Source organism: Grammomys surdaster, unplaced genomic scaffold (genome assembly GCF_004785775.1).
Source record: "Grammomys surdaster isolate TR1022 unplaced genomic scaffold, NIH_TR_1.0 137, whole genome shotgun sequence".
NCBI lineage: Eukaryota > Metazoa > Chordata > Mammalia > Rodentia > Muridae > Grammomys > Grammomys surdaster.
In genome coordinates this window covers 11,318,372-11,326,713 of record NW_021604595.1, presented here as the reverse complement: position 1 = coordinate 11,326,713, position 8,342 = coordinate 11,318,372, and the positions used below count along the sequence as shown (strand labels likewise).

General features: G+C 42.5%; 1 pseudogene; it reads right to left on the bottom strand.

Annotated features, from left to right (window-relative positions):
* LOC114617538 overlaps positions 1 to 7,904 on the bottom strand; it is a 21,418-nt pseudogene extending 13,514 nt beyond the window's left edge.
* Positions 7,905 to 8,342: the final 438 nt, after the last annotated feature.

The window sequence follows — 8,342 nt, the reverse complement described above, 5'->3', positions numbered from 1 at the left end:
CACACACACACACACACACACACACACACACACACACACACACACACCACACAGCACAGTAAAACTAAATCTTAAAAAGAAACTGCATTTCTGGGCAGTGGTGGCGCATGCCTTTAATCCCAGCACTTGGGAGGCAGAGGCAGGCGGATTTCTGAGTTTGAGGCCAGCCTGGTCTACAGAGTGAGTTCCAGGACAGCCAGGGCTATACAGAGAAACCCTGTCTTGAAAAGCCAAAAAAAAAAAAAAAGAAAAAGAAAAAGAAACTGCACATGTTATAGGTAGTTATAGGTATTTGAAGATTGGGGATGTGCACTATTCCAAGGTCTGAGCAGTTTTTGAAAGGCAGTGTGAAGGGAGTGAGCACTGACCTTTCCTGAAGGCTGCTGGTCACAGTGCATAGAGACTCTGCTGCACAGCAGGAGGAGTAATGATCTGATGCTGTAGTTGTGGCCACTAGACACCTGGTGCTATTGCTAAAACTGAAGAGAACGACCAGGACATTGTCCAGCTACCCCTACTGGATCAGTAGTCTCCCGTGGCAGTGCAATGTTGATGCTGCTACCGGCCAGTTGTTAGGAAACTGCAGGGGTTGTGTCCAATGCCACTGGTCATTCTTGAGGTCATTTACACTGGAGATTGCTGATTCAGCTTCAAATTCTCCAGGCTTTTCTGGTTCTTAATAATTCTAGCCATGTCTCATTTCACCCAACGGCACTCACGACTTCCTAGCGTGCAGCCTGGTTTCCCCTAAGTCGCCCTGTACTTGTTCATTGAAAATTACTTCTTCCCCGTACCCTGTGGCTCCCACTTACGAGCTTCATGATTAAATGTTTCTTTTTTCACTTATTGCTCATAATTTTATGACTGCATTTTATTTTATAGTATATACTTATAAGACAATTTCTCATGGCCTAGCCTGGCCTCACTTAATTTGTAGCGAAGATAACCTTGAACTCCCAATCATCCTGTCTCACTCCCAAGGGCTGGGACTGTAGGAGTCCACCACTATGCCTCGCTTTCCAAATTCTTTAATAACTTCTCTTATCTTTATTATGTGAGTTTTTAGGTTATTCTGTCTCTAATCTTAACCATTTGGTTTGGTCACTAATTAAATGCTGGTTGTTTCATGAGCTTCTTTGGCTCCTTAATGAAATAGAATATCTCTAGAAGCTTATTTTCTCCATGTAATCCACAGTTCCTAGTACAGCCCTGGAAAGAGTATCCATCTAATACCAGGCCATACAGTGCCATAGGTATGGATCTATTTTTTTTTTTTTAATCTGAAGCTTACATAATCTGAGGGATCATATTCAAGGGGAAAAAAAAAACATATCATGGGTACGAAATCAGAAGCAAAAGTGAATGTGTTTGTAAAGGAATTCTTCAGACCCTTGTGTGGGCTTGTGCAAGAGAGGGGTTCTGGAGCTCAAATAGCCCCCACATTAAAGGACGAGTCTAGATATGATTTGGCCTTCTTGGTTTCTTTTCTTCACTTATTGTGCACAGACTGAACCCCCAGGGCTTGCTGTCTCTCTCACAACTGCATCTTCTGGGGATGCGGGAGAGTATCGCATCTAACTTCAGGGTGTACCATTGTCCTGGAGAAAATGGTTGGTTGACAATGAAGCATTAGCGGCCATGATAGGTTTTGAAGACCAAAGGAGGCACTGAAAGCCACATATCTGTGCAGTTATGCATCTGCCAGACACTTGTCACAGACATGGGCCTGTCTGTGCCTCCTGCAGCACATATTTCTGTCGGAAAAGGCAGATTTGAGAGAGCACTGTGCTTTGCTTTGAGCCATTTCCTCTTCCCAGAGGCTGCTATTGGGGAATCTGGCCAGCTGATGTCACTATGGCACCATGAATACTGCCACAGCCAGGTTTAAAACAAAAACAAAAACAAAAAAACCCCTAAAACTTGGGCTTGGTGTTGTAGCCCTGGGAAAGATAACCTCTTTCCTCCCCACTGCTGCCTGACCCCTTCTCTTCCCCTGCCTGCATAGTTTGTAAAATTGAGGACTTGCTGACAGATTTAATTTTGATGGAGAATTACCTGTAGGTCAGAGGACAATCAAACCCGTACTGCTAAGGAGGGGGCCGGGGGCTGAAGTAATGGATGTATTATCTATGTTTTGCAAGCAGAGAGTGTCAGGCTAATAGTTTACCGGTTTTCTTTTCCTCTGCTATATCCACACTTTCCTTTCCATCTTGTTAGGTACCGGGAGCTCAGGACCATTATAAAAGGACTGAGTAACAAAATGCTCTATTTTCCAGGCATGTGATTTCTGTTTTCTGTTGCCTGCTCCAAATCCACTTGGATCCTAAGGAGAGATACAGTTGGGCTTCGAATTCCAGTCCTGAATTCTAGCAACAGTGGAGGCTTGGTGGGCAAGGAACGTGAAAGCATAACTAAGACCTTTTTTTTTTTTTTTTTTTGGTTTTTTTATACAGGGTTTCTCTGTGCAGCCCTGGCTGTCCTGGAACTCACTCGGTAGACCAGGCTGGCCTCGAACTCAGAAACCTGCCTGCCTCTGCCTCCCAAGTGCTGGGATTACAGGCGTGTGCCTTCACTGTCCGGCCTAGCTAAGACTTTTGAAACCAATGTCTGATAGAAAAATTATTGCCTTTTTATTTGACCTCTACTGTAAGCCACATCTGTCGTAGGTCATGGGGAACTAGATCAACCTTTTAAAAGAAGGGTTCTGCTGACACCAATCACTAATGGTGTCTACTGGAGAGCTATGTTTTCCCAAGTGATGTAGTCTGCAGAGAGCCCTCCCAGACATGAGCAGGCTCTGTTTGTGCTCATGTCAGCCTCTCTAATAGTCAGTCTAATAGTCAGCAGAGAGCCACATACAGGGATAGTGGATTAAATGGTATAGCTCTGGAGAGTCCAAGATCAAGGTGCCGGCAGTGTTAGTTTCTCCTTGGCTTATAGGTGGCTATCTCCTCCCATAGCCTCACATGGTTTTCCTTCTGTACATATTTGATCCTAACCCTGGTTAAAGTCCACACTAGTGCCTTGCTTTAGCTCAATACCCTGTTTAAAGACATTTTGTAAACACAGCTTCCTTCTGACGTCCTACACATTTTACCTCAGCACATGGATGTTGGAGACCAAAAATCTCCACTTGTTAAGGGTTGAATCTAAAGTGTTCTCTATGGGTTCCTCTTTTCAATGTTTGGGCCCTAACTTCTGACAGTGAAAGCTCTGCAGCATTTGCTGGTGAAGATTGGTCGGCAGAAGTCAGCCATTACTGATGGATGCTGGACAGGTATAGCCTTTCGTAGCTCACCATGGTGTGATGAGCTACTCCCTTAGCACTTCTGCCCTCCACAGATGGAATTGCTCCTGCTGCCATGCTTGCCTCACTCGGATCCACCGAAATCTCTGCTGAGCCATGAGCTAAATTCGTCTTTCCTTCCTTAAGTTGCTTCTGTCAGATAGTCTGACACGGTGACAAAAACGTAACTAGTAAAGGCCCCTTCCTCAGTCTAGACTGAAGGTGAGCCATCTGAGATGCTGACTAGCTAGGCTCCTATTTTTCTCAGCGTGGCTGTGTGCTTTTGAGGTGTGTAAAACAGAGAGGAGCCACAAATCACAGTACCCATAATCAGAATCATGACATCAAAGACAGTTTCTGCTCATGTCTGGGAAGGCTCTCTGCATAGGACATAACTTGGGAGCACATAGCCCAAGCCTGTGGTTTGTGGGGAGCTTTTCCTTGAGCCAAATGCATGTTAATTTGGTCTCCTCTTATTTATCTTAGGGCCATAGAAAGCGTTTTAAAGACTCTTTAATAACAACATGCTTGAAAATTTGCTTACTGAAGAGTCAATGCAAAAATAATTGATAGGCTGCAATATGGAGTTTCCACCTATTGATACACAAAAAATAAGGCAGATGAATTTTAATAACATGCAGAAAATATTATTAATAATAATATTGTCTTAGAAAATGAAGGTAAATAAAAAGAAGAAAATCAACTATGAATACCTTACCATAGAGCTGTTTTTCCTTTTCTTTCTCTCTCTCTCTCTCTCTCTCTCTCTCTCTCTCTCTTTCTTTCTTTCTTTCTTTCTTTCTGTTTAGTTTTTATTGCTTGTTTGTTTTTGAGACAGAGTTTCTCTGTGTAGCCCTGGATTTCCTGGAAACTAACTCTGTAGACCAGGCTGTCCTCAAACTCACCACCACTTGGCCTCCTTATTTCTTTCTAGTTATCAACACACTTTACAAAAGAAAGAGATCATATTATAACATTTTTTAAAAACATACTTTTTGGTTTCCTTTGTATGTGTGCACACATGTGTTCAGGTTTACATATGTGTGTGCATGTGGTATGTGCATGCACACATGTGGAGGCCAGAGGTTGATATCGGGCATCGTTCTCAATCAGTTTATACCTTATTTATTGAGGCAGAGTCTCTCACTGGACCTGGAGCTCACTGATCCAAGCCTTAAAGACCATCCTTGTCTCTGACTCCCCAGTGCTGAATACAAGAATGTTACCAAGCCCAGATACTTATGTGAGTTCTTGGAGATTAAACTCAGGTTGCTATGTGTGCAGAGAAAGCATGTTATTAATGGAGCCATCATCTCAATCCTATTTTCTGTTTTCTCTGTCTGTCTGTCTGTCTGTCTGTCTGTCTGTCTGTCTGTCTTTGTATATGGGAGAGATAGAGATAGGTAGATAGATAGATGATAGATAGATAGATAGATAGATAGAATGTATCTATAGCTAACTATATACCGCATCACTGAGATATACCCTGAACCTCTAAATACTGTTTTTTTTTTAAACAAAGAAAATAAAACTTCATTTCATGCTTTTATTTTTAGTACTGGGGGTTGAATTCAGGGCCTTGTGAATGCTATGTAAGCACTTTATAGTGTATCCCTAGCCTGGAGAAGAAAATTTTAACTGCAAACAAAGGTCCTCATGTTAGAAACTTAATGGACTTTATGAATTAATTTAATTGTATTTTTGGTAAGTGTGAATTGATTGCCCGGTCATTCAGCTCTCTCTGGGACTGGGGACAAAGTAGCAAAGACAGCAAATAACATTCCTGCCCTTGCATTCTGTGGGAAGACACAGAGCACAGGTAACAGGTATCGATGGACATTGCCTTTTATCAATTCCAAAAGCATACACATTGAAAACTCTCTGATAGCTGAACGAATCTCACATCACTGTTGATCTGTAGTGATCACTACATGAGAGATAAACAATTTCCCGATACTCTCTGAGTGCTTGAAAGAACATTCCAGTGACAGTATGAAGCACTCCTTTGATCTCTTTGAGCAAATGGTTTTGAGACCGAAGTGGGAGCAGTGACATCCCCGAGGGGCACAGCATCTTTCTACAATCTGGAGTCTGTCAGGGCTGCTCAGCCCCTCGCCTGTGGGGTTGTGGTCTCTTATGGCTTTAAGAAGTGCTCCATGATTAATGACCATAAAGGGAGAAAAAGTGACGTGTGCAAGCATGTAATCATAAGCTAGCTGTGATTGGATCAAAAACTGATCTAGACAGGTGGAATTCCATGCAAACGTTTTCGGCTCTCTTAATTAATCTCCTGCCTTTCAGTGCACACTCGAGGGTGTGTATGATACACGTAAAGCTTGTGCCCAATAGATCAAATGAAGTTCCTTTAGTGAAGATGAGAGTCTAGTCTGGAGGAAGGAGGTATCGTGGCTGAGTTAGCAGTGGTTACTTCTTCATGTACACAAAACAGTTCCAGCTTACACTCTCCGAGGTAGTAAAATTGTGGTGGTACATCATGTTGAGATAGGTGACCAAGCTACATCATTGAAGGTGACGTGGAAGCCCTTGAAGTGTTTTTGCAGGGCACCCGGAGAACACGGTGTTGGGGCTGTTGACAGAAGGAGGAACACAGCTGTTTAGTTTCACTTCTCCCACAAAGTTCTTGTGTGAATCTCAGTCTCAGTTTCTTCGTGGGCTAATTTATATTTATTCTGGCTGTTTGGTTAGAGTATAATTGATGGTCTCCTGATATTTGTTCATGAAGCTAGCCAACGATCACCCACAACATCCAGTATGTCTGTTCTTGGTGCTAAGAACATAGCTCTGAGGAAGGTAGAGGACATTCTGTTCCTTCTGGGGTGATCCTGGATCGCATACGATCCAAGTGTTCTTCCCGATTCCTTCTGGCTTTCTTGCCCAACTCATCAAAGGTGACATTTAGTGAGACCGAGCCATGTCAATTCTTTAGTCACTTGTTTAAGTAGAACTACAAAGAAATAGACACTAGATTGCATGTGCCTCTCAAGGTTACTTGGGAACTGTTTAATTCATTCAGCAGTAGGATAGGATCTTTGGAGACTGAGAAGTTGGCATTCAGGAGGTGAGACATCACATTGAGGAAATTTCTTCTCAGTCACCTAAGGATGAGCATCCTCCCCTTCTCCATCTCCGCTGGCTTCGCCTCTCTACACATTCATGTTTTAGACATTTGCTTTTAGGACATGATTTATCCTGAGGAATAATGACTGACACAGGCTGAAGATAGAATATAGTTCTTTCTAAATGTGTCTCACTTTAGTGGGCATAGTGCTTTGGGAAAATAATTGGTTTATTATTTTTTTTTAAAAAATATGGGTTTCAGATAAAAATCAGCAAATAAGGAAATGTAACCTACTAATCCCACCTTCTTCCAGGGGCTATGTGTATGTGGTAAGTAAGACCATCACAGTCATGGTCGCTTACTGTGCTTTCTAGTGATGTTAGATACACTCATCAGGAATTTTGTTAGATAGACTCCTCAGGAATTTGTTCCTTTTGTGTGTGTGCACGTGATGCTGTGGATGGAACTTAGATTTTCACAGATCAATGTTTTACCACCGAGCTATCTCCCCAGCCATTATAAGTAACTCTGCCACAGTGCTCTCATTTAAAATTGTAATTAAAAAAAATCACACAGCTTTCCAATTCAGATCCATCTTTTAAGAAAATCTTCCTCTTGAAAGAGCAAAGACTGTAACTTGAACCTCAGGCAACCTTATTTACATTTACTTTCCTAAGATGGCTCTTTCATTTTAATTTTAAAATGTGCAGTAAATGACAAGATGTTATATACGTGCTGGAGTAAGGCCTGTGGAGAGAGACTGGAAAGCAGTGTAGATAGGAGATACAGATCGGGGTCCTCTGTAGTCTCCTGCTCGATGATTCATTTTCTTTAAAGAAAAATGACTTCTTCATTTAACCTCAAGTGTGGCTTTCTAAAAAGTATATATAGAACTCTTCTTGTTCCTTTTTATGCTATTAACACTGGCTGACAGCGTTCTAGCCAACAGGCAGTGCCTGACATCCTGAGAAAAGTGACAAATATTTACAATGTTTCAGGCTTGGTTCACATTATCTGTGCAACCATTTTTTCTTTCTTTCTTTTTTTTTTTTTAATCATCGTCAGCTTAATGCGATGTGAAGTGTGGGGTGGGGGATGTTTTTCACAGTGAACTATGATCAAATAAACTCACTTTCCTGTTAGCTGAGGCTCAATCGACAGGAACATCAACATTCAGTATACTGCCCTGTCTTGTTGTGAAATGTGTGTGCTCTCCCTCTCGCCCCACTTCCTGTCACTCGAGGAATACAGGTCTATTGTGCGGACATTCTTGTACCTGGAACACTCAGAGATTACCGGAAAGGACTGTGTCTGTACTTCTAGTTCTAGGGACACATAGCCAGGATCTGGTCTAGTGCTCTGTGTTTCACTGTGGAGCAGCCGCTGGGGAAGACATCGTCCATTGTTGCTCATTTCACAGGTGAGGGGGAAGAAAGCAGAAGGGAACGGAAGACTGCTCTTTGAGTGGAAACAAACATTCCAACAGTCCGAGAAAACGCCGTGTAATTTGGATGGAGCGGACATGATGGCTGCTCGCATCGACAACAATCCACTTCCGTACTCTTTCTTTTAGACTTCCGTACGGAAACAACAGGTGGAGCGACTTCAGATTCTCATCATATGTGCTGTGCTGAAGGTATTTCTGTTGATATCAGGATTATCTCTTACCTTACAATTCAGGAGACACTGAACATTCAAATAGCTAAATTACATGCCCAGGGGTACAAAGATGCTGCAGTAGTATGAATGTGAAGTATCTCTCAGAGGCCCCTTTGTAAAGCCTGGTCCTCAAGGTTTGAGAAGTAGTGAACTACTGATGAGACAGAGCCTGGTAAAAGGAAGTCAGGTCACGGGTCCTGAGGGTGTCCTTGAAGAGAATGTTGGTACCCCGGTCCTTTATTCTTTCTCTCTTGGCTTCTTGGTCCCTAGGAAGAAAGTTGCCTTTTGCTGCCTCCTGTTACCATTTTGATGACTAGC